The sequence below is a fragment of the Leptodactylus fuscus genome, chromosome 2, assembly GCF_031893055.1.
Source record: "Leptodactylus fuscus isolate aLepFus1 chromosome 2, aLepFus1.hap2, whole genome shotgun sequence".
Classification (NCBI taxonomy): Eukaryota; Metazoa; Chordata; class Amphibia; order Anura; family Leptodactylidae; genus Leptodactylus; species Leptodactylus fuscus.
Window position 1 is genome coordinate 144,213,302 of NC_134266.1, and position 26,877 is coordinate 144,240,178.

Here is a 26,877-nt window from a genome sequence, read left to right on the forward strand (position 1 = left end):
TATATTCTTTGAATTCCCAGTCAGACAATGGCACTATATACCAGTAGCAAGAAATGAGGGTATTTGTAACCCTAATATATTCTTTGAATTCCCAGTCAGACAATGGCACTATATACCAGTAGCAAAAATTGTGGGTGCACGTAACCCCAATATATTCTTTGAATTACCAGTCAGAAACTGGCACTATATGGCAGTAGCAAGAAATGAGGGTATTTGTAACCCCAATATATTCTTTGAATTCCCAGTCAGACAATGGCACTATATACCAGTAGCAAAAATTGTGGGTGCACGTAACCCCAATATATTCTTTGAATTCCCAGTGAGACAATGGCACTATATACCAGTAGCAAAAATTGTGGGTGCACGTAACCCCAATATATTCTTTGAATTCCCAGTCAGACAATGGCACTATATACCAGTAGCAAAAATAGTGGGTGTATATAGCCCCAATTCTATTGCTAGGGGACTTGCAGGGTATTTCTGAGGTGAAGGTGGGGGGGCACACCGTTGGAACGGGGATTTGGGGTGTATATATGGGGTATACGGGAATACACTGTCAGTGTGTTCCATTCAGGATCCTGGGAAAGCTGGGTTGCGGCGATTGAGCCCGTCAGTGCCACGTTACACTGACAAGCTTCTCCCTGGAATTGAAGTTATATGTAAGCCCAATATATTCTTTGAATTCCCAGTCAGACAATGGCACTATATACCAGTAGCAAAAATTGTGGGTGCACGTAACCCCAATATATTCTTTGAATTACCAGTCAGAAACTGGCACTATATGGCAGTAGCAAGAAATGAGGGTATTTGTAACCCCAATATATTCTTTGAATTCCCAGTCAGACAATGGCACTATATACCAGTAGCAAAAATTGTGGGTGCACGTAACCCCAATATATTCTTTGAATTCCCAGTGAGACAATGGCACTATATACCAGTAGCAAAAATTGTGGGTGCACGTAACCCCAATATATTCTTTGAATTCCCAGTCAGACAATGGCACTATATACCAGTAGCAAAAATAGTGGGTGTATATAGCCCCAATTCTATTGCTAGGGGACTTGCAGGGTATTTCTGAGGTGAAGGTGGGGGGGCACACCGTTGGAACGGGGATTTGGGGTGTATATATGGGGTATACGGGAATACACTGTCAGTGTGTTCCATTCAGGATCCTGGGAAAGCTGGGTTGCGGCGATTGAGCCCGTCAGTGCCACGTTACACTGACAAGCTTCTCCCTGGAATTTAGCTCTTATAAGAGCTGTTGGTTGTCTTCTCCTTCCTATCCTAGCCTGTCCCTGCCTACCCAGAATCTAACCCCTAGCTAACTGGACGGAAACCTCCGTCCCCGGTGAATTGCAAGCTCAGAATGACGCGAAGCTGGGCGTCGCTGTTCTTTTAAATTAGAGGTCACATGTTTTCGGCAGCCAATGGGTTTTGCCTACTTTTTTCAACGTCACCGGTGTCGTAGTTCCTGTCCCACCTACCCTGCGCTGTTATTGGAGCAAAAAAGGCGCCAGGGAAGGTGGGAGGGGAATCGAGTAATGGCGCACTTTACCACGCGGTGTTCGATTCGATTCGAACATGCCGAACAGCCTAATATCCGATCGAACATGAGTTCGATAGAACACTGTTCGCTCATCTCTAATAGGAACCATTGTGGTTGATAGTACTAAACTGAAAGTTGATTGGTATAGTCAGGGGTGGATTGCAACCTGAAAGCGGCCCCATTTTATAGGCAGGCTCAGTGCAAGTAGGCAGGGCCAGCACAAGTAGCTTCTCCTAGTAAAGCAGTCCTGTATAACGAGTGATTATGAAGATAATCTTGTTTCCCTAAGTCCTAACAGCGGCACAATGTGGGGTATTTCTGCCCCTGTGTGCTGGTAGGACAGGCGGATATTTAATTAGCCAATAAGATGCGTGGCAGGCCCTATAAGAGGGCACAAGAACCTCCCCTCTGCGTGTAAATACAAAAGTACCTCCATAATATTTATATACAGCTTTTAGACATAAGATATGATTCCCAGGGTGGGAAATCTTGTGCCGCTGTTAGGACTTAGGGAAACAAGATTATCTTCATAATCACTCGTTCCCTGTCGTCCTCAACAGCGGCACAATGTGGGGATATAGCAAGCAGGTCCCCAGGATGGGTGGGATTAACCCATAACCGAACTTAAAACGGTATGGGCAAAAGCAGTGGAACCTGCCACTTGGTCCTTCAGGCGATAATGCCGGATGAAGGTAGATTCCGACGCCCAGGAGGCCGCTGCACAGATTTGATCCACTGGCAAGGCACTCTTCTCAGCCTGAGAGGTGGACACTGCCCTGGTTGAGTGGGCATGAAGAAATGCTGGAGCCGACAAACCTTGGGTGGTATAGGCGATCTTAATAGTCTCGGTCACCCACCGGGATATTGTGGCTTTAGCGGCTTTGGCGCCCTTGTTTCTCCCCGAGTAGCTGACCAACAAGTTTTCAGTTCGCCTAAAAGGGCGAGTGCGCTGTAAGTAAATCTGTAGGCATCTGACCACGTCCAGTTTGTGCCATCTCTCTTCTTCAGCAGAAGAAGGGAAAGGAAAAAATACCGGAAGGGAGATTATCTGGTTTCTGTTTACAGCGGATGGAACCTTGGGACGAAAACCCGGGAGGAACCTAAGCTGCACATGGTCAGAGAAAAAGGTGGTATATGGCTCCTCAGCGGACAAGGCTTGCAGTTCACCAACCCGTTTGGCAGTTGTTACTGCCAATAGTAGCGCCATCTTGCCGGTTAATGACTTGAGGGAGCTTTCCTCCAAAGGTTCAAATGGATGAACACATAGAGCGTTTAGGACCGGAATAAGGTCCCATTGGTGGACAGGGGTGTTTACCACCGGTCTCAGCCTAGTTGCCCCTTTAATAAAGGTGCTCACTAAGGAATCTTGAGACAAACGCCTCCCCAGATAGGCGGACAGGGCCGCAACGTGTACTTTGAGTGTGGCCACAGCGAGACCTCTGTCTAGTCCGTCTTGAAGGAAGTCCAGGATCGCCTCCGTAGGGGGATCGGTGGAGTCCACTTGATGCTGCAGACACCAGGCATTAAAGATGTTACTTATTCGACGGTAGTTCTTGTTAGTCGAATCTGCTCTGGCGCTGGATAGGGTCTTCAAGACGGCTTGTGACAGTCCTCTATTTCTCAATAGGGACTGGTCAACCTCCAGGCTGTCAGGTTGAGTCTCCTCAGATCCTGGCATCTCAGCTCTCCTTGGGTTACCAGGTCTGGGAGTGGGGGAAGCCTCCAATATATGCCCTGACTCATTTGTATGAGCTGAGCAAACCAAGCCCTTTGTGGCCAGAACGGGATTATGGCTATTCCCGAGGCTTGGTCCTGTCTTATTTTTATCAATACCTTCGGTATGATTGGAATTGGAGGGAAAATGTAAAACAGCCTGAACCTCCAAGGGATGGACAGGGCATCCACTGCCAAAGGATTGTCCTCCTGGTACAGGGAGCAGAAGGTCCCTACCTTGGCGTTGAGTCGGGTAGCCATAAGATCGACCTCCGGGAGACCCCATCTCTGGACGATCTGTTGAAATACGTCTGGATTGAGAGACCATTCTCCTGATACGGTAATACCCCGACTCAGCTGATCCGCTACTATGTTCAGGGAGCCCTTTATGTGAACAGCGGACAACTGGACCAGATTCTTCTCTGCCCAGGTGAAAATGAGATTCGTCTCTCTCAGCAAGGTTGGTGACCTGGTGCCCCCTTGTTTGTTTATATAAACAACCACCGTCGTATTGTCTGACCGGATCTTGACTGACTTGCCTTTCAATTCCGGGGCAAAGTGTACTAGGGCCAGGTACACTGCTCTGAGTTCCTTGAGATTGGATGACCCCAGCTCCGGACATCTCCATCGTCCTTGTACAGTTTTGTCTTGACAATGGGCTCCCCATCCCCACTGGGATGCATCTGTTGTCAACAGGGTCCACAATGTCGGGACCGTGGACCTTCCGTCTTTCAGGCGTATCCACCATCTGAGGGAAAGACGGGTAGCGGGAGAAAGGCAGATCTTCTTGTGCAGTCCCCGTGGAGACCTGTTCCAGGTTCTCAACACTTCCATCTGTAGGGGACGCAAATGCCATAAAGCCCAAGGGACCGCCCTGGCCGAGGATGACATTAGGCCCAGAACTCTCATGGCGGTGCGGATAGTTACCTGCCGAGTGCGCAATAGGAATCGTGCACTGGCTTGGATCCTTTCTTTTCTCGGACCGGAGAGGAAGATCTGCATCGCTTCTGAATCCACTAAAAAACCGAGGAATTTCCTTCGGGTGGATGGAACGACTTCGGACTTCTCCCAATTGATAATCCATCCTAATTCTTGTAGGAAGTTGATGGCAAGATTGAGCTGCTGGAGGAGGGCAGCAGGGGACTGAGCTTTCAATAGCCAGTCGTCTAGATAAGGGACGATGAAAAGACCCTGAAGTCTGAGGGTCGCAGCGACCGGAGCGATCACCTTGGTGAATACCAGTGGGGCGGATGTGATGCCGAAAGGCAGAGCTGTGAACTGATAGTGCTCCCTGTGGCCTGCCATGGAAACGGCAATCCTGAGGAACTTCCTGTGGGAAGGAGCAATAGGGACATGTAGATAAGCGTCCTTCAAGTCGAGGGTAACCATCACCTCTCCTGGTTGAAGAAAAACAGCTACGGAATCCACGGTCTCCATTCGAAATGACCTCTTTCTGATAAACTGGTTGAGGTACCTCAGGTCTATTATCATTCTCCAGCCCCCGGTGGCTTTGGGGACCAGAAAGACGGGGGAGTAAACTCCCAGACCGTGATCTGAGGTTGGTACCTTCTCCAGGGCGCCCTTGGTAACATAATCGGCGACCGAGGCTTCCAGACTGGACTGCTGAGAAGGTGAAAGGATTCGGGTGATGACGAACCGATCTGGAGGAGGAAGGTGAAAATCGATATGATACCCGTGCTGTATAATCTTCAACACCCAAGGGTCTTGAATGTGGGTGGACCATGCTTTGAAAAAGGAGGCGAGACGTCCTCCCACAGGAAGAGGGGCCACAGGGAGCTGCCCCACGTCAAAACTCAGGCTTCCTCTTGGCATCCTCCTTGGGAGCGCCACGTCCGGCACCCCTAGGGCGGTATCTAGAACGCCGCTGCTGAGCCGGGCGTCTATAATTAGAGGAAGAACCTCTGCCTCTAGAGGGAGCACGTCTGCCCCTGGATGCTTGAGGTAGGGACCTTCCCCTACCTTCAGCTAAACCCTCCATAATGGCATCCAAACTTTGGCCAAACACTCTTCCCGGTTCAAAGGGGAGAGCGCAGAGAGCTGCCTTAGATGCAAAATCTGCACGCCAAGGCTTTAGCCACAGGGGTCTACGGGCAGCGGTGGATAACGCCATAGATTTGGCGGAGATCTTCAATTGATGGCGGGAAGCTTCCGCCAGATAATCTGCGGCCCTATGAACTCTCTTCATAGAGGACAGAATTTCGTCTCTATCCACACCCGCATCTATATCCCGCTCCAAGGCGGCTAAACGGTTGCGCAGAAAGTCGCCAACCGTGGAGGAGGCTATGGCCACAGAGGCTTGTGCAGAGGAAGCGGAGTAGATCTTCTTTAGAGCAGAGTCCGCCCTGCGATCCAGAGGGTCTTGAAGATTGGAACCATCTTCTAGGGGCACCAGGGTTCTGCGGGACAGCTTGGCAACGGCCAAATCCACCTTCGGGGGAGGCCCCCAGGAATCCCACTGGGCAGTGTCAACAGGAAACAAAGTCTTGAAAATCCTGGAGAGAGTGTGTCCCTTCTCTGGCTGTTTCCACTGCTGCGCCATAAGGTCGGACAGCGTGGCGTCCGCATGGAAGGCAATATGTCCCCCAGAGGCAGACGTGGAGGCTTCCCCGTCAACATCTCGGCCCACTGTAGACCGGATGGACTTCAGCAGCCTGCCTGTTTGTTCATAGTGGAACACAGGTCTGCCGGAAATTACTGAGTCGTCCTCAGAAGAATCATCCTCTGCCACCCGCAGCAATTCCAAAGGTGGCAGGGAGGAGGAACGGTGCTCAGGGCATGGTCTTTTGGTAAGCTGAGACAAGGTGGCATGAATTCCTTTGAGGGAATCATCCTGCAAAACAAAAGGAGAAAACAAGCAAGGGAAAACCTATTTACCCAAGCGATGCCCAAACTCACCATCTCCTTGACCCAGGCCATCATATCTCTGGGAGAGGGCTCCTCAGGTGGAGGACCTCTACACCCGCGACAACGGGCCCATTCATAGCCTAAAAATAATAGGCAAGTTATAGGACCACAACACATGAAAGGGACCAACCCCTTAAGCCGCTACCTACCATCAGGGAGCGGTGTGTCGCAATTAAAACAGGAAAGGTGTTTCCTCTTGGCAGAGGATTTCCTCCTACCATCCCCAGGAGGGGTAGTAGAGGATGACATATCCTGCAATAAAGAGATAATAGACCATGCAAACTGTCACCATGCATCATACCATTGCACTTTTTTTTTTTTTTTTTTTAAAAAAGGGTAGATCTTACCAGGTTCAGAAGACCGGATGAGTAAAGGTGACAGATAATAACCAGACTCAGGTTAACAAATGCAAACGCAATGCCAGTGAGACCAATAACAGACTCACAATAATAGCACAGCCTTCCAGATGCAGCAGGAAGGTACAAGTGACACGGCCGGCCTGACCTTTAACCTGGCCGGCCGGAAATGGGAGGAGCTAACCGCTCCCATCCACTACCCCAAAACAGGGGTTAATAAAGGCTACTATCTCCCCTCCCCAGCAATCCCCAAGCCAGGGGAACACTCACCCTCTCCTCCGCTAGGGCTCCGAACACTGGGAGTGGAGCCTGAAGTGAAGTGAAGGATAGTTTAGCTGGCCGTGCCGCCGGCCGGCCTGACCTCTAACCCGCGCCGCGAACTTCCGGTCAAAACCGGGAGTGAGCGCAAGCAAAGTGCGGCCGCCGCGAATGCAGCCATACAGAGGAGTTCCGGCTGCCGCACGGACCCGCCGTAACCACGGACGCAGTGGCGTGGTGCGGCTCTGAGGATCAGCGCTCAACAGACGCTGAAAGGGTAAGGAGGAGAGGGGAGGGAGCGGGGGAGGAGAAGGAGGATTCAGGGGGAAAAGCCAACGCAGGCTAACCAGCACCCTCTCCATAGGAAGAGGGTGATTTTGACAAAAACATCAAGCTCAACAGCTGAGCCCTGTAAGAGGACACAAGTCCTCACACCTGTCCTCTGTCCACACAGGACAGAAAAAAACACGCAGAGGGGAGGTTCTTGTGCCCTCTTATAGGGCCTGCCACGCATCTTATTGGCTAATTAAATATCCGCCTGTCCTACCAGCACACAGGGGCAGAAATACCCCACATTGTGCCGCTGTTGAGGACGACAGGGAAAGTAAATTTGCACAAAACAGCTTTATATGGAGGAAGAAGCAGCAGCCCTATGTAAGTTACAATATCAGACTGAAACTGTAATTTACACAAGACTGCCTCTCACTCCATGTAAAGCAGATATTAGTGTTACACAGACCTGCCTGGTTTATATGTAAAGGCAGCAGTACAATGTAAGTAAAGATAAAGGCAGTGGGGTCAGGGTGGCAATAAAACTGTAGGTGCGGCAGCCAACATCACGTTCACAGTCCACTGACTCCTCAATCTAGAGGTTGTACAGATTTGGAGGGGACCAGGACAGGTGTAACATAAAAAAAAGAAAAACATACTCCCTGGGACTCTGGTGTCCACTGTGCTCTAGTCCTCAGAACCTTTAATAGTCCCACTGTGGGGAAATTTTGGTGTGTTACAGCAAGATGATAATACGGATACAGGATAATAACAAGTTACATATTACAGAAGGATATACACATAAACTCAGAATAGCAGATAGGAGAAAATACTAGGAGTCAAAAGAAAGACTTCAGGATCATTTCACTGTCTCTCTTCGCTTGGTCTGATGTAGATTATGTAGCCTGACCGTGGTTGGGAGGAAGAACGTTTGATAGCGCTCCTTCTCACACTTGGGGTGAAGCAGTCGGTTACTGACAGTGCTGCCCAGTGCCGCCAAGGTCTCATACATGGGGTGGGATTTATTCTCCAGTATGGAGCTCACCATAGACAATATCCTTCTGTCACCTACCACCTGTACTGGGTCCAGGGGCCTCCCCGGGACAGAGCTGGCCCTTCTGATCAGCCTGTCAAGTCTATTTCTGTCCCTGGGTGGTATGCTACTTCCCCAGCAGGTCACAACGAAAAAAGATGGCTGAAGCAACCACAGAGTTGAAAAAGGCTCTAAGAAGTGGCCCCTGGACTCTGAAGGCCCTCAGCCTCCTGAGCGGGTAGAGTCTGCTGTGGCCCTTTCTGTGCAGTGGATCCAGGTGATCAGCCCAGTCCAGTTTATTATTGAGGAGCATACCCAGATACTTATAGGTCCTGACTATCTCAATGCATGTCCCTTGGATCTCCACTGGGATCGGAGCACTTCGCTTACCATCACCATCTCCTTGGTCTTTCCAGCATTAATCCTGAGGTGGGTCCACTGGCACATTCTAAAAAATTCCAGTTTAAGTCTCCGTATTCCCTATCGTCACCATCAGTGATGAGGCCTACTATTGCAGAATCATCGGAGTACTTCTGTAAGTAAGTATATGAGTTGTGCCTAAAGTCAGCAGTGTAAAGTGTGAAAAGAAATGGGGCAAGAACTGTACCTTGTTGTGCCCCCGTACTACAGATCACAGTGTCTGACACACGGTCCCTGGCTCTCACATACTGAGGGCGGTTTGTCAGGTAGTCTAGTATCCAGTTGGACAGGTGCTGGTCCACTCCAACAAGGTCCAGCTTCTCCCTCAGTATCCCCGTTGAATGGTGTTGAACGTACTGGAGAAATCAAAGAACATTATTCTCACAGTGTTCCCGGGTTTCTCCAGGTGAGAGAGAGCTCTGTGAAGATTTACTTGCTTATACATTATAAATCATAACTGTATAGATTCACCATTCATCAGTTTGAGAAAGATGGGTGATTTATCCTGTGGTCTGTAATCGATTGTACAGTTGTCATTGTAAGTTAGTGAGGTACAGTAATCTGGAGTCACTGTGTATACTACTGCTGGTACTATTGGTACTACTGTTGGCACTATTACCTATGTATTTCATCATGTTGGTTACTTGTAGCATTCTAGACCCACTCTTTGTATAGCCTCACTGATAAACCCAGTTTTAGACAAAGTTTCCTTAACAGCCTTGCCATTTTTGTTTGAGACTTTGGTTTCCATAATAAACCAGTCATTTTTCTTTACACACTGTGAATGGACTCTAGCTATACTGGATTTCAGTATTCTCATAAATTGAAACCTTGTCACACCGGGGATGTCTCCAAAAAGGAACCTTGCAGCAAAGTGCGTGACTGCTAATACCGCTAGTAATATATAAGAAATACTGCCAACCATTTGTGTATGTAGTACAGTAATATATCACTAGAGGGCACCAGTGTGCATTCATGTAGGAATAATCCAATATTTTAGCAAATGTTAAAAGAAATGTGTGATAAAAGGAGCCTGCTTGTGCAGTGGCGTAACTACCACGGAGGCAGCAGAGGCAGCTGCCACAGGGCCCGGGACATCAGGGGCCCGGTGACAGCTGCTACTGCTGCTATCATTATTCTCAGAGGTCTTTTCGGACCCCCGAGTATAATGATCGGGGCCCCCTGTGGTGGAATACTTTCCACCAACAGGGGGCCCTGAAGCTGCAGCTATGGCTGACACACAGGAGCTGCAGGTCTGGCTCCTCTCAGCGCTTCAGGACGTTCCCCCTCTCTCCCCCCTCCCTTTCTCTGCCTGTCCTCTGCCCACCAATGAGAGGGCTGAGGAGAGCCCAGGAGGCGGGGCTTATCCCTGCCGAGCTCCTGCCCTCCTGCAAGAGAAGAAGAGGAAGAAGCTGTTCTATGAAAATGAAACTGAAGATATACAGGTACATACTGGGGTTACTTATTAATATTAGAGATGAGCGAACAGTGTTCTATCGAACACATGTTCGATCGGATATCAGGGTGTTCGCCATGTTCGAATCGAATCGAACACCGCGTGGTAAAGTGCGCCAAAATTTGATTCCCCTCCCACCTTCCCTGGCGCCTTTTTTGCACCAATAACAGCGCAGTGGAGGTGGGACAGGAACTACGACACCGGGGGCATTGAAAAAAGTTGGAAAAAGTCATTGGCTGCCGAAATCAGGTGACCTCCATTTTAGACGAATAGTGGATTTCAAATCCGGGTCATATGAGAATGTGAACTTTGTGACTATGAGACAGGGATAGCTGTACAGGCAGGGATAGCTAGGTATAACCTTTATTTAGGGGGGAATGTTATTAAAAATAACTTTTTGGGGCTCTATCGGGTGTGTAATTGTGATTTTTGTGAGATAAACTTTTTCCCATAGGGATGCATTGGCCAGCGCTGATTGGCCGATTTCCGTACTCTGGCCAATCAGTGCTGGCCAATGCATTCTATTAGCTTGATGAAGCAGAGTGTGCACAAGGGTTCAAGCGCACCCTCGGCTCTGATGTAGGAGAGCCGAGGGTGCACTTGAACCCTTGTGCACCCTCGGCTCTGCTACATCAGAGCCGAGGGTGCGCTTGAACCCTTGTGCACACTCTGCTTCATCAAGCTAATAGAATGCATTGGCCAGCGCTGATTGGCCAATGCATTCTATTAGCCCGATGAAGTAGAGCTGAATGTGTGTGCTAAGCACACACATTCAGCTCTACTTCATCGGGCTAATAGAATGCATTGGCCAGCGCTGATTGGCCAGAGTACGGAATTCGGCCAATCAGCGCTGGCTCTGCTGGAGGAGGCGGAGTCTAAGATCGCTCCACACCAGTCTCCATTCAGGTCCGACCTTAGACTCCGCCTCCTCCAGCAGAGCCAGCGCTGATTGGCCGAATTCCGTACTCTGGACAATCAGCACTGGCTAATGCATTGTATTGGCGTGATGAAGCAGTGCTGAATGTGTTTGCTTAGCACACACATTCAGCTCTACTTCATCGGGCTAATAGAATAGAATCAGCGCTGGCTCTGCCGGAGGAGGCGGAGTCTAAGGTCGGACCTGAATGGAGACTGGTGTGGAGCGATCTTAGACTCCGCCTCCTCCAGCAGAGCCAGCGCTGATTGGTCGAGTTCCGTACTCTGGCCAATCAGCACTGGCTAATGCATTGTATTGGCGTGATGAAGCAGTGCTGAATGTGTGTGCTTAGCACACACATTCAGCTCTACTTCATCGGGCTAATAGAATAGAATCAGCGCTGGCTCTGCCGGAGGAGGCGGAGTCTAAGGTCGGACCTGAATGGAGACTGGTGTGGAGCGATCTTAGACTCCGCCTCCTCCAGCAGAGCCAGCGCTGATTGGTCGAGTTCCGTACTCTGGCCAATCAGCACTGGCCAATGCATTTCTATGGGGAAAAGTTAGCTTGCGAAAATCGCAAACTGACAGGGATTTCCATGAAATAAAGTGACTTTTATGCCCCCAGACATGCTTCCCCTGCTGTCCCAGTGTCATTCCAGGGTGTTGGTATCATTTCCTGGGGTGTCATAGTGGACTTGGTGACCCTCCAGACACGAATTTGGGTTTCCCCCTTAACGAGTTTATGTTCCCCATAGACTATAATGGGGTTCGAAACCCATTCGAACACTCGAACAGTGAGCGGCTGTTCGAATCGAATTTCGAACCTCGAACATTTTAGTGTTCGCTCATCTCTAATTAATATCAGGCATTTTTTTTTTTTTTTTCTTATGGTAGAGTTGGAAGGGACCTCAAGGGCCATCGGGTCCAACCCCCTGCGAGTGCAGGTTTTCCTAAATCATCCCAGCTATATGTTTATCCAGATTGCGCTTGAAGATTTCCATTGATGGAGCGCCCACCACCTCCCGTGGCAGCCTATTCCACTCTCTCACTACCCTCACTGTCAGAAAGTTTTTCCTAATGTCTAATCTGTATCTCTTTCCCTTTAGTTTCATCCCATTGCTTCTTGTACTTCCTTGTGCTAATGAGAATAGGGTAGATCCCTCTACACTGTGACTACCTTTCAGATATTTGTAGACTGCTATTAAATCTCCCCTCAGCCTTCTCTTCTGCAAATTAAACAATCCCAGTTCTTTTAGCCGCTCCTCATAGGACATGGTTTGCAGACCTTCCACCATTTTGGTTGCTCTTCTCTGGACTTGCTCCAATATATCGATGTCTTTCTTGAATTGAGGCGCCCAGAACTGTACACAGTATTCCAGGTGTGGTCTGACCAGGGAAGAGTACAGCGGAATAATGACCTCTCTTGATCTAGATTCAATGCTTGTCTTAATACAACCCAGAATTTTATTAGCCTTTTTTGCAGCAGCACCGCACTGTTGGCTCATGTTGAATTTGTGATCTACTATTATGCCCAAGTCCTTTTCCCCTATGCTATCACTTAGTTCTATTCCTCCCATACTATATATGTTTTTTACATTTCTGTTACCCAGATGTAGAACTTTGCATTTGTTCCTGTTAAATACCATTTTGTTCGCCTCAGCCCATTGTTCCAGTGTGTCTAAGTCCTTTTGAATACACTCTCTCTCCTCTCTAGTGTTGGCTATTCCTCCTATCTTCGTATCATCTGCAAATTTTATGAGTTCCCCAATAATTCCATCGCCCAGATCATTTATAAAGATATTAAAAAGTACTGGGCCCAGAACAGAGCCCTGCGGCACCCCGCTTTTGACTTTCTTCCAGTTGGATGTGTAGCCATTTAGTATTACTCGTTGTGCCCGATCATTAAGCCAGTTGTGAATCCACCTAACTGATTTTTTGTCAAAGCCATACTTAATCATTTTTTCAATAAGAAGGTTATGTGATACTTTATCAAATGCCTTACTGAAGTCAAGATATACTATGTCCACGGCATTCCCTTGGTCCAATCATTTAGTGATTTTGTTGTAGAAGGAAATCAGGTTAGTCTGACAAGATTTATTGGTCATAAAGCCGTGCTGGCTCTGGTTAATTAATGCCTTCCCATCCAGGTACCGAAGTAAATGTTCCTTGACAATTTGCTCAAAGATTTTTCCTGCTATCGAGGTCAGACTTACCGGCCTGTAATTTCCTGGATCGTCCCTTTTCCCCTTTTTGTAGATGGGGACAACATTTGCCCTTTTCCAATCTAAAGGGACCACTCCTGTTTCCCATGACTTACCGAAGATTATAGCAAGGGGTTCTGTTATTTCCTCTGCTATCTCTTTCAGGATTTCTAGGGTGTAAATCATCTGGTCCTGGGGACTTGGTTTCCTGTAACTTGGCTAAGTGCTCTCTTACCAGACCTTTGCTTATAGTCAGCTTGGAGTCCTCCTTCCCCTCATCTCCATCACCATTAATGTCGATATTTCCATTAGTTTCTTGGGAGAAGACGGATACAAAATATGAATTTAGTAGCTCCACCTGCTGTTCCACCATGTTAACTGTTTCTCCTTTGTCATTTGGGGTGATTACTTTTGTTTTAGTAACTCCATGTGCCTCATATTAATAGCAGTTAACCCTATCATGTCCCTCACATTATCCCCTGTGTGCCTTTATTATTACCTCCATGTCTCTCACATATCAGTAACTCTTATGGTGAGGCACACAGGGGTTAATGTGAGGGACATGATGGGGTTAACTGCTATTAATATGAGGCACATGGAGTTACTAAATTGTAATGCACATGACCAGATTTTTTTTTATCCACAAATGTCCTGGTATAGCGGTCAGCGGTGACGTGACAGTATTTAGTCCTGTAGGGGCCACTATGGGACATAATACTGTGTGCAGTGGCCACTATGGGGCATAATACTGTGTGCAGGGGCCACTAAGGGACATAATACTGTGTGCAGTGGCCACTATGGGGTATAATACTGTGTGCAGGGGCCACTAAGGGACATAATACTGTGTGCAGGGGCCACTATTGGTGATAATACTGTGTGCAGGGGCCACTATGGGACATAATACTGTGTGCAGGGGCCACTATGGGGTATAATACTGTGTGCAAGGGCCACTATTGGTGATAATACTGTGTGCAGGGGCCACTATGGGGGATAATACTGTGTGCAGGGGCCATTATGGGGGATAATACTGTGTGCAGGGGCCACTATGGGACATAATACTGTGTGCAGTGGCCACTATGGGGGATAATACTGTGTGCAGGGGCCACTATGGGGTATAATACTGTGTGCAAGGACCACTATTGGTGATAATACTGTGTCAGTGGCCACTATGGGACATAATACTGTGTGCAGTGGCCACTATTGGGTATAATACTGTGTGCAGGGGCCACTATGGGACATTATACTGTGTGCAGTGGCCACTATTGGGTATAATACTGTGTGCAGGGGCCACTATGGGACATAATACCGTGTGCAGGGGCCACCATGGGGTATAATACTGTGTGCAGGGGCCACTATGGGGTATAATACTGTGTGCAGGGGCCTCTAAGGGACATAATACTGTGTGCAGTGGCCACTATTGGGTATAATACTGTGTGCAGGGGCCACTATGGGACATAATACTGTGTACAGTGGCCACTATTGGGTATAATACTGTGTGCAGGGGCCACTATGGGACATAATACTGTGTGCAGTGGCCACTATGGGGTATAATACTGTGTGCAGGGGCCACTAAGGGACATAATACTGTGTGCAGGGGCCACTATTGGTGATAATACTGTGTGCAGGGGCCACTATGGGACATAATACTGTGTGCAGGGGCCACTATGGGGTATAATACTGTGTGCAAGGGCCACTATTGGTGATAATACTGTGTGCAGGGGCCACTATGGGGGATAATACTGTGTGCAGGGGCCATTATGGGGGATAATACTGTGTGCAGGGGCCACTATGGGACATAATACTGTGTGCAGTGGCCACTATGGGGGATAATACTGTGTGCAGGGGCCACTATGGGGTATAATACTGTGTGCAAGGACCACTATTGGTGATAATACTGTGTCAGTGGCCACTATGGGACATAATACTGTGTGCAGTGGCCACTATTGGGTATAATACTGTGTGCAGGGGCCACTATGGGACATAATACTGTGTGCAGTAGCCACTATTGGGTATAATACTGTGTGCAGGGGCCACTATGGGACATAATACTGTGTGCAGGGGCCACCATGGGGTATAATACTGTGTGCAGGGGCCACTATGGGGTATAATACTGTGTGCAGGGGCCTCTAAGGGACATAATACTGTGTGCAGTGGCCACTATTGGGTATAATACTGTGTGCAGGGGCCACTATGGGACATAATACTGTGTGCAGTGGCCACTATTGGGTATAATACTGTGTGCAGGGGCCACTATGGGACATAATACTGTGTGCAGTGGCCACTATGGGGTATAATACTGTGTGCAGGGGCCACTAAGGGACATAATACTGTGTGCAGGGGCCACTATTGGTGATAATACTGTGTGCAGGGGCCACTATGGGACATAATACTGTGTGCAGGGGCCACTATGGGGTATAATACTGTGTGCAAGGGCCACTATTGGTGATAATACTGTGTGCAGGGGCCACTATGGGGGATAATACTGTGTGCAGGGGCCACTATGGGGGATAATACTGTGTGCAGGGGCCACTATGGGACATAATACTGTGTGCAGTGGCCACTATGGGGGATAATACTGTGTGCAGGGGCCACTATGGGGTATAATACTGTGTGTAAGGGCCACTATTGGTGATAATACTGTGTTCAGGGGCCACTATGGGACATAATACTGTGTGCAGTGGCCACTATGGGGGATAATACTGTGTGCAGGGGCCACTATGGGACATAATACTGTGTGCAGTGGCCACTATTGGGTATAATACTGTGTGCAGGGGCCACTATGGGACATAATACTGTGTGCAGTGGCCACTATTGGGTATAATACTGTGTGCAGGGGCCACTATGGGACATAATACTGTGTGCAGGGGCCACTGTGGGTTATAATACTGTGTGCAGGGGCCACTATGGGGTATAATACTGTGTGCAGGGGCCACTATGGGGTATAATACTGTGTGCAGGGGCCTCTAAGGGACATAATACTGTGTGCAGTGGCCACTATTGGGTATAATACTGTGTGCAGGGGCCACTATGGGACATAATACTGTGTGCAGTGGCCACTATTGGGTATAATACTGTGTGCAGGGGCCACTATGGGACATAATACTGTGTGCAGGGGCCACTATGGGTTATAATACTGTGTGCAGGGGCCACTATGGGGTATAATACTGTGTGCAGGGGCCTCTAAGGGACCTAATACTGTGTGCAGGGGCCATTATTGGTCATAATAGAGCGCGCAGGAATGCGTAGGAGGGACTCGGTCGAGATCTTCAGTGTCGGGGGGGCCTCCATGTCAAAAGTTTGCCACGGGGCCCCGCCATTCCTAGTTACACCACTGTACTTGTGTATATATCCTTACTGATTTATATTGTTCATGCATGTATCCTCAGTGAATATAGTCTTTATGCATGTGTCGCAGTATATTGAATTGGTATGTGTGTATACCACCACCTTACAAGAGCCTGTGAAAGTCAGTAAACAATTTGGGTGTCAGTCATACTCCTCCTCCAGAATTCTTGGAAACAAAGGACTTATAAGTATTAGGATTAAAGAGGTTGTCCCATGTCAAGGATCCTATCTATACTGCTAGTTTATGTGGATTTAAGACTTTTCCTAAATACATTGCTTCAAAACTGCTTTGTTTGGCCACTATCTGAGATTCTTCACTTCATTGTTTACACTGCGTTTCAATAACCCCTGACCTGGGGATGATCTTATCTCTCCGCCCAGGACAAGTGACGTAGCTGCCTGCTAAAAGGGTTGGTGGAGAGGGAGCTGAGTGCCTAGAGCGTGCTTGTATTTCTGAGCTTATTATTATTTCCCACTTCCAGTTATCATGTCAGCTAATTGAATTTTGCTGATAAGGGTTGAGACAGGGAGTCTCTTACATCTGTATGTAAAACAGACCTAAAACTGAATTTATTGCAAGCTGACTCTTGGTCCTATAGAATGTAAATTTGGGATTCTCATCACCTATCAAATCCAGCTCTGCTACATCAGCTTCATGTTGTGCATCTTCCACTGATACTGTGCTAATTTATTTACAACCATCCCTCATTACTGACTGCAAACATGTACTGCTGTGAAGAGAGATAGCGAAGATGGCTTTGTTTGGGAGCTAGCAAGTGAAACGCCGCCCACCAATTCACTGAGAAAACCAGGAAGTGAACAGAGTATACAGCCTGCAAGTTGGTGAACAGGTGAGTTGGCAATATCCCTTTAGGCTAAGGACAAATTTGCTGCGGTTTTTTGAGCCAAAGTCAGGAGAGGATTGAGCAGAAGGTAGAAGTATAAGGACTTCCTATATATGTCCCATTCCTTTTGTAGCCACTATTGATTTTGCCCCCAAAAAACGCAACAAAATCTGCAACAGAAAAAGCTAATTATTATTATTATTGTTTATTTATATAGCACCATTAATTCCATGGTGCTTTACATTTGGGGTTTACATACAATACACAAAATATACAGGTAGATATAATACTAACAATGACCGACTGGCACAATGGGGTAGAGGGCCCTGCCCACGAGGGCTTACAATCTAAGGGGGAAGGGGGCAGAGACAGAAGGAGAGGGGGAGACTGTACAGATGGCAGTGAGGTGATAGTGTTATTGGAGGTTGTAGGCCTTCCTGAATAGGTGAGTCTTCGGGGCATTCTTGAAGCCTGTGTTTGTGGGGGTCAGTCTTATGTGTCGTGGTAAGGAGTTCCAGAGTATGGGGGATGCACGGGAGAAATCTTGGAGACGGTTGTGTGAGGAGCGGATGAGAGCAGAGCTGAGTAGGAGGTCATTGGAGGATCTGAGGTTACGTGTAGGCAGGTAGCGGGAGATTAGTTCAGAGATATATGTAGGGGCCAGGTTGTGGATGGCTTTGTATGTTAACGTTAGTAGCTTGAACTCAATTTGCTGGGCTATAGGTAGCCAGTGGAGAGACTGGCAGAGGGGAGCAGCCGATGAGGATCGGGGGGTGAGGTGGATTAAGCGGGCAGCACAGTTTAGGGGGACTGGAGGGGGGTGAGGGTGTTAGCTGGGAGTCCATGGAGAAGGGTGTTGCATTAGTCTAAGCAGGAGATTATAAGGGTCTGGACGAGCATCTTGGTAGTTTCTGGGGTGAGGAAGGAGCGGACTTGGTGGATGTTCTTGAGCTGGAGGCGACAGGTGTTGAGGGTTTGAATATGTGACTTGAAGGATAGGTCAGAGTCCAGGGTTACCCCAAGGCATCGGGCCTGTGGGACAAGGGTAAGTGGGGTTCCGTTAACTTTGATAGATGGGTCGGGTGGAGGGGCCATACGGGATGGGGTGAAAATGATGAACTCCGTTTTCTCCATGTTCAGTTTGAGAAAGCGGGAGGAGAGAAAGGAGGCTACAGCCGCTAAACAATCTGGAATTCTGGCCAGCAGGGAGGTAATGTCTGGTCCAGAGATGTAGATTTGGGTGTCATCGGCATAGCAATGGTATTGGAAACCATAAGATTCTATGAGTTGGCCCAGGCCAAGGGTGTAGATGGAGAACAGGAGGGGGTCCTAGGATGGAGCCTTGGGGGACACCTACGGAGAGAGGGCGTGGTGAGGAGGTGGTGTGTGAGTAGGAGACGCTGAATGTGCGGTCGGTGAGGTATGAGGAGATCCAGGAAAGGGCCAGGTCTGAGATGCCAAGGGATGAGAGAATTTCTAACAGGAAGGAGTGGTCAACTGTGTCAAAGGCAGAGGAAAGGTCAAGGAGTTGGAGGACAGAGTAATGGCGCTTGGCTTTGGCGGTTAGCAGGTCATTATGTGACTTTTGTTAGGGCAGTGTCAGTGGAGTGACAGACAGGGTCTGAAGCCTGACTGTAGTCTGTCAAAGAGCAGGTTGGACAAGAGATAGAAGGAGAGTTCGGAGTGGACATGTTGCTCAAGTAGTTTTGAGGTGTACGGGAGCAGTGAGATGGGATGATAGTTGGCTGGGGAGGATGGGTCGAGGAACGGTTTCTTAAGTATAGGTGTGACAGTGGCATGTTTGAAGGCAGAGGGGAAGGATCCATTTGGCTAGGGATAGGTTGAAGAGATGGGTTAGGGCCGGATTATTACTTCAGTGAGCTTGGGGATGAGATGTGACTGGATCGGGTCAAGCGCGCAGGAGGTGAGGTGGGATTTGGAGATTAAGGAGGAGAGTTTTTCATCAGTGATGGAGGAGAAACAGGTCAGGGATAGGGAGCAGTGAGTAGTTGGGTAGAGGGGTTGTCGGGGGAGTAGGGTGAGACTGTCTCTGATGGTGTCGATTTTAGTTTTAAATTAAGAGTCAAAGTCGTCAGCTGAGATAAGTGATGGAGGGGGGGCAGGAGGATGGAGGAGGGAGTTGAAGGTGGAGAATAACTGTTTGGGGTTGCGAGAGAGTGCAGATATGAGTGTGGTGAAGTAGACCTGCTTTGCGGAGGTGAGTGCGTTCTTAAATGTGAGAACTGCCTCTTTGTCACTGAGGAAATCCTCCTAGGAGTGGCTTTTCTTCCAGAGGTGTTCTGCAACCCGCGAGGCACGTCTCAGTTTTTTTAGTCAGGTCGGTGTGCCAGGGTTGTCTATTGATCGGTCGGGCTCTGGTGTTTGTGTAGGGAGCCACAGAGTCAAGGGCTGAGGTAATGGTGGTATCAGTGGCGTAACTAGGAATGGCGGGCCCCGTGGCGAACTTTTGACATGGCCCCCCCCCCCCCCAACCGGCGCCGACGTCGAAGACCTCGACCGGCCCCCTCCTCCGCACTCTATTATGTCTCTTATGTTAGGAGTATTTTGGTTCATTGCTTTCTATTTTTCTTACCTGGGGAGTTTTTGGCTGCGCGGTGTCTGGGGTGGCATCCTGGCCCTGCGGGGTTGTTCTGTCATGGGTATTGGTGCACACCTTCTGACTTGCACGTGCGCACTGTTGGTAGGCAGCTTTATTTCCTGGTTGATTAGTCTGTCCTCCCATTTGCACCTGGGAGGAGTGGTCTCTACTCTGTATTTAAACCCATGCCTCCCATGGTTCTGTGCTGAGTGTCTCTTTTACAGTGCTAGGCCTTAGCAGGAGGAGTAGGTGGTGATCTGGGATAGAGGAAGTTCCGTGGTTGGTTTTTGGGAGGTTTGGGTGAACTAGTTGGTGTGTGAGTTTTCCCTTCTGTGTTCACCAATCCTTCCTCTGTGTATAATTGACTGTGTGAGTGAATTGCCTTATCCTTTGATTTCTACTCAGTTTCCCTGTGTTTGTTTCCTAGTGTAAGGTTCCTTCTCATATTGGTTTGGGGATATCCTTTCCCACATTTTTCCTGTGTGCTGCTTGTGTTGTTAGTCAGCGCACACCCTTGTCAGTCCCTGTCAGTAGCAGCTTCACTTGTTCGTTAGGGGTGACCCCCTTTTAGTCTCCAGTCCCTAGAGATCTTATAGGGCATTCCTTCTCCCACTTCCATCTAGGCCTACGGTATCAGTGAGAGAGGAGCCGTCGGGGTCAGGCTTAGCCTGAGTACAGCCGACCGACACCCGTGAGGCAGGGACCGGGATAGCTAGTGGGAGTAGTGCAGGGCGAGATTTCCTACTGCTATTCCTTAGCCCCGTTGCAGCTACCTGGACTGACATAACAGTACACTCAGCCGTAAAAAAAAAAAAAAAAAAAAAAAAAAAAAGGGTTCGTTTGCATCATGGCGGACCTGAAACAGTTGTACCAGGCGGTGCAGCAGATTTCCACTGAGATGGAGGGGATCAAGCTACGAGTGGATGCCATCCAAGCTTCTGACGTATCTCAGTTACAGCAGTTGGCTCAACACACAGCCTTTCAGGTGGAGGGCATACAGAGGCAGGTGAGTAGCGCCCCTGTGGGTCGGCCTCTGGAGCCAAAAGTCAGCTTACCAGAACCCTTCCGAGGTAAGGGGTCAGATTTTTTCCGATTTCAAAAGGACTGTCTTTTGTATTTCCGGCTACGGCCGTTTTCCTCCGGTTCTGAGGTACAGAGAGTTGGGATTATTATTACTTTATTGAGAGATGATCCCTTCATCTGGGCACATTCATTACCAGCCAACTCAGCTTGCTTACTAACTGTAGAGGCGTTTTTCTCCACAATGGGGTTACTGTATGACGACCCAGACAGGGTACGCACGGCTGAGTATAACCTACGACGTTTGGTGCAAGGGGATCACGCTATAGAGAAATATTGCACAGAGTTTCGTAGGTGGGCAGCAGAAGTACACTGGAATGACCCCGCTCTACTTAGTCAGTTTGAGACAGGACTCTCGGACCAGGTAAAAGACCATCTAGTTTCTCACCCTGTTTCGGGAGATCTAGATGAGGCCATGCAGCTGGCAATTAGAGTTGGACGGCGCCTCCGGGAGCGTGGAGACAAGAGTCCTAGGGGGGCTAACCCTCCTCAATTCTCTGTTTTTAGAGAGGACCCGGGGGACCAACCCATGCAGATTGGGGCCACTGTGCGAAGTGCTAGACCCAAGAGTGAAGGGTCCCGCACTGTACGCTGTTTTGTGTGTGGAGGGATGGGACATGTAGCAAGGGTATGCCCCTCCAGAGAATGGTTCGCCATGGAGAGTAATAACCCCAGGTCTATTGAGGGTAAAGGGAGAAAACCTACGAAGGAGGGAGGTGTGCATATTTCCTGTACTCAGACTGCCGGGTTGACCCTTGATGGAAGGGTAAATGGGCAGAAGTGCCGGATTTTGGTTGATTGTGGTTCAGCAGTCAACCTTATTGACTCAGAGTTTTGTGAGCAATTAAGGGTGAGTCCTTTGGTCTTGAAGTCTCAGATACCAGTGTGGGCTATTGATAAGACCCCTCTACAGCAAGCTGTCATCTCCAAACAGGTGGAGGGTCTGGAGTTTATTGTGGGTGGCCACAGGGAAGAGATTGACTTGTTCTTGTTGTCTAAATTACCAGCACAAGTAGTGTTGGGGTGGCCCTGGCTGAAGCAGCATAACCCTATTATCAACTGGGAGACCGAGTCAGTAGTTTCTTGGGGGCAGGGGTGTAATGGTCGATGTCTGCCCATATCCGTTATGTCTTTGTCTATTGACAATTTGCCTCAAGAAATATGTGAGTTCAGGGAGGTCTTTGAGGAAAGGGCAGCCAAGACATTACCACCACATCGCTCCTATGATTGCTCAATTAAATTTATACCAAATGCAGTGCTACCCAAGACACGGTTGTACAATCTCACTATTCCGGAGAGGGAGGCGCTCAAAGAGTATATTGAGGGGAGTCTAGAGGTGGGGCATATTCGCCCATCTAAGTCCCCAGTAGCAGTGGGGTTTTTCTTTGTAAAGAAGAAAGATGGAGGGTTGCGCCCTTGTTTGGATTTTAGGGAGATTAACAAAATCACGGTGTGGAATCCCTATCCCATCCCGTTGATCTCGGATCTATTCAGCCAGATTACGGGAGCTTGCTGGTTTAGTAAAATAGATTTACGTGGGGCGTATAACTTGCTGAGAATCAAGAAGGGGGATGAGTGGAAAACAGCGTTTAACACACCCCTAGGACACTTTGAGAGTCTTGTGATGCCTTTCGGTCTAACCAATGCACCCGCGTTTTTTCAGAATTTTATTAATGATGTACTAAGTGCCGTCATAGGGAGGGGGGTTGTGGTCTATCTGGACGATATACTCATTTACACCCCGGATTTGGAGACTCATTGGGAGAGAGTGAGAGAGGTTTTAGATCTCCTGAGGGTTAACCAATTAAGTGCTAAGCTGGAGAAATGTGTGTTCGCGGTCAATAAATTATGTTTCCTTGGCTATATCCTATCGGAAAAGGGATTCGAGATGGACCCTGAGAAGGTCAGGGCAGTCTTGGAGTGGCCGCGACCCGAGAACCTAAAGGCGGTCCAACAGTTCTTGGGATTCTCCAACTATTATCGCCAGTTTATTAAGGGATTTTCTGAGGTTGTGAAACCCATCTCGGACTTGACTAAGAAGGGGGCTGACTGTGCTAAGTGGTCGCCAGAGGCGCTAGCCGCGTTTGAAGAATTGAAGAAGCGATTCTCGTCCGCTCCCATTTTGAGACAGCCGGATGAGAGGTTGGCCTTCCGAGTGGAGGTGGATGCCTCCTCGGTGGGGGTGGGAGCAGTACTTTCTCAGGAGTTCGAGGAGGGTACGCATCCCTGTGCCTTCTTTTCTAAGAAATTCTCTGCCTCTGAACGGAATTATGACATCGGAGATAGGGAACTACTGGCAATAAAACTAGCGTTCGAACATTGGCGTCATTTCCTGGAGGGGGCCAGAAGGCCAGTCCAGGTATTTACTGATCACAAGAATTTGGTTTATCTTGGGTCGGCGAAGAGATTAAATGCACGGCAGGCCAGATGGGCTCTATTTTTTGCGCGGTTCCACTTTACCGTGACTTATGTGCCGGGTTCGAAGAATGTTAAGGCTGATGCTTTATCCTGGTATATGTCGAGTGAGGAGGAATGAGAGGCGCCTGCCACTATTCTTGGGGATGGAGTGGTGGTAGCAGTATTGGGCGCAAAATTGGAGAAGGCCTTGATCGAAGCGCAACACGCTGCACCTTCCAAGATACCTAGAAACAAGCTGTTTGTCCCAACTACTCTCCGACAAAGTCTCCTGAGGGAGTGTCACGAGTCGGTTCTTGCTGGTCACCCGGGGGTTTCAGAGACCATGAGATTGGTGTCTAGGAATTTTTGGTGGCCAGGGTGGAGTAAGGATGTCTTGCAGTTTGTTCAAAATTGTTCGGTCTGTGCAAGAGCCAAGGCGTCGCATACCCGTCCCCACGGTCTTCTACATCCATTGGAACCTCCTAAGGCACCTTGGACTCATCTGTCTATGGATTTCATCACGGGCCTTCCGGTGTCTAAGGGTTTCACGGTCATTTGGGTAGTCGTTGACCGCTTCACGAAAATGTGCCATTTGATCCCGTTTTCCAGGCTGCCATGTGCCAAGACACCATCAGAGGCGTTTATTAAAGAAATTTTAAGGTTGCATGGTCTTCCTGAGGAGATCGTTTCGGACAGGGGTCCGCAATTTGTGGCTAAATTCTGGCGGGCTTTTTGCAGCAGGTTGGGAGTTACACTGTCGTTTTCCTCTGGGTTTCACCCGGAGTCTAACGGACAAACAGAGAGGAAGAATCAGGATGTGGAACAGTTTTTGAGGTGTTTTGTTCGAGAGAACCAGAATAATTGGGCTGACTTTCTCCCCCTGGCAGAATTTTCCCTAAACAACCATGATTCCAACGCCACAGGTACCACACCTTTTTTTTGCTCTGGTGGTAGACATCCTGTTTTTGGAGTATTTTCTTCCATTTCTTCCCCAGTTCCGGAGGAGGAGCTATTTTCTAAAAAGCTGGAAGGGGTATGGTCCCGTATCCGAGAGAATCTGGTGCGGGCGTCGCACCAGGCTAAGGTCCAGGCGGATAGGAAGAGAGGAGAGTTGCAGTTCTTCCCTGGTGAGATGGTTTGGTTGTCCACCAAGAATATCAGGTTGAAGGTTCCTAGCAAGAAGCTGGGTCCCAGGTTTGTGGGTCCTTTTAAGATCATCAAGATGGTAAATGAAGTGGCGGCGCAGCTGCAACTACCTAAAAGGTGGAAGATAAACCGGGTGTTCCATGTCTCCTTGTTAAAGAAGGCCAAGAAAGGAACGTCTCCAGTTAAGGTTCCACCAGTTTCTGAGTCCGGGGAGTATGAGATATCCCGAGTTCTGGATAGCAAATATGTTCGGGGGAAGCTATGGTATCTGGTGGCATGGAAGGGATACGGTCCTGAGGATAATTCTTGGGTTCTGGAGTTGGATATGTCAGCCCCCAGACTCGTGGAGAAATTCCACAAGGAGTTCCCGAAGAAGGATGCTCCTAGAGAATCCGGAGTCTTCTCCTTGAGGGGAGGATCCTGTTAGGAGTATTTTGGTTCATTGCTTTCTATTTTTCTTACCTGGGGAGTTTTTGGCTGCGCGGTGTCTGGGGTGGCATCCTGGCCCTGCGGGGTTGTCCTGTCGTGGGTATTGGTGCACACCTTCTGACTTGCACATGCGCACTGTTGGTAGGCAGCTTTATTTCCTGGTTGATTAGTCTGTCCTCCCATTTGCACCTGAGAGGAGTGGTCTCTACTCTGTATTTAAACCCATGCCTCCCATGGTTCTGTGCTGAGTGTCTCTTTTACAGTGCTAGGCCTTAGCAGGAGGAGTAGGTGGTGATCTGGGATAGAGGAAGTTCCGTGGTTGATTTTTGGGAGGTTTGGGTGAACTAGTTGGTGTGTGAGTTTTCCCTTCTGTGTTCACCAATCCTTCCTCTGTGTATAATTGACTGTGTGAGTGAATTGCCTTATCCTTTGATTTCTACTCAGTTTCCCTGTGTTTGTTTCCTAGTGTAAGGTTCCTTCCCATATTGGTTTGGGGAAATCCTTTCCCACATTTTTCCTGTGTGCTGCTTGTGTTGTTAGTCAGCGCACACCCTTGTCAGTCCCTGTCAGTAGCAGCTTCACTTGTTCGTTAGAGGTGACCCCCTTTTAGTCTCCAGTCCCTAGAGATCTTATAGGGCATTCCTTTTCCCACTTCCATCTAGGCCTACGGTATCAGTGAGAGAGGAGCCGTCGGGGTCAGGCTTAGCCTGAGTACAGCCGACCCACACCCGTGAGGCAGGGACCGGGATAGCTAGTGGGAGTAGTGCAGGGCGAGATTTCCTACTGCTATTCTTTAGCCCCGTTGCAGCTACCTGGACTGACATAACATCTTAGTGGCCCCTGCACACAGTATTATCCCCCATAGTGGCCCCTGCACACACTATTATGTCCCTTACTGGCCCCTGCACACAGTATTTTGTCCCTTACTGGCCCCTGCACACAGTATTTTGTCCCTTACTGGCCCCTGCACACAGTATTTTGTCCCTTACTGGCCCCTGCACACAGTATTATCCCCAATAGTGGCCCTGCACACAGTATTATCCCCCATAATTGCCCCTGCACACAATATTATACCCCATAGTGGACACCTATAAACAATTATTATACTCTACACTCACTGGCCACTTTATTAGGTACACCTGTCCAACTGCTCGTTAACGCTTAATTTCTAATCAGCCAATCACATGGCAGCAACTCAGTGCATTTAGGCATGTAGACATGGTCAAGACAATCTCCTGCAGTTCAAACCGAGCATCAGTATGGGGAAGAAAGCTGATTTGAGTGCCTTTGAACGTGGCATGGTTGTTGGTGCCAGAAGGGCTGGTCTGAGTATTTCAGAAACTGCTGATCTACTGGGATTTTTACACACAACCATCTCTAGGGTTTACAGAGAATGTCCGAAAAAGAAAAAACATCCAGTGAACGGCAGTTCTGTGGGCGGAAATGCGTTGTTGATGCCAGAGGTCAGAGGAGAATGGCCAGACTGGTTCGAGCTGATAGAAAGGCAACAGTGACTCAAATAGCCACCCGTTACAACCAAGGTAGCCAGAAGAGCATCTCTGAACGCACAGTACGTCGAACTTTGAGGCAGATGGGCTACAGCAGCAGAAGACCACACCGGGTGCCACTCCTTTCAGCTAAGAACAGGAAACTAAGGCTACAATTTGCACAAGCTCATCGAAATTGGACAATTGAAGATTGGAAAAACGTTGCCTGGTCTGATGAGTCTCGATTTCTGCTGCGACATTCGGATGGTAGGGTCAGAATTTGGCGTCAACAACATGAAAGCATGGATCCATCCTGCCTTGTATCAACGGTTCAGGCTGGTGGTGGTGGTGTCATGGTGTGGGGAATATTTTCTTGGCACTCTTTGGGCCCCTTGGTACCAATTGAGCATCGTTGCAACGCCAAAGCCTACCTGAGTATTGTTGCTGACCATGTCC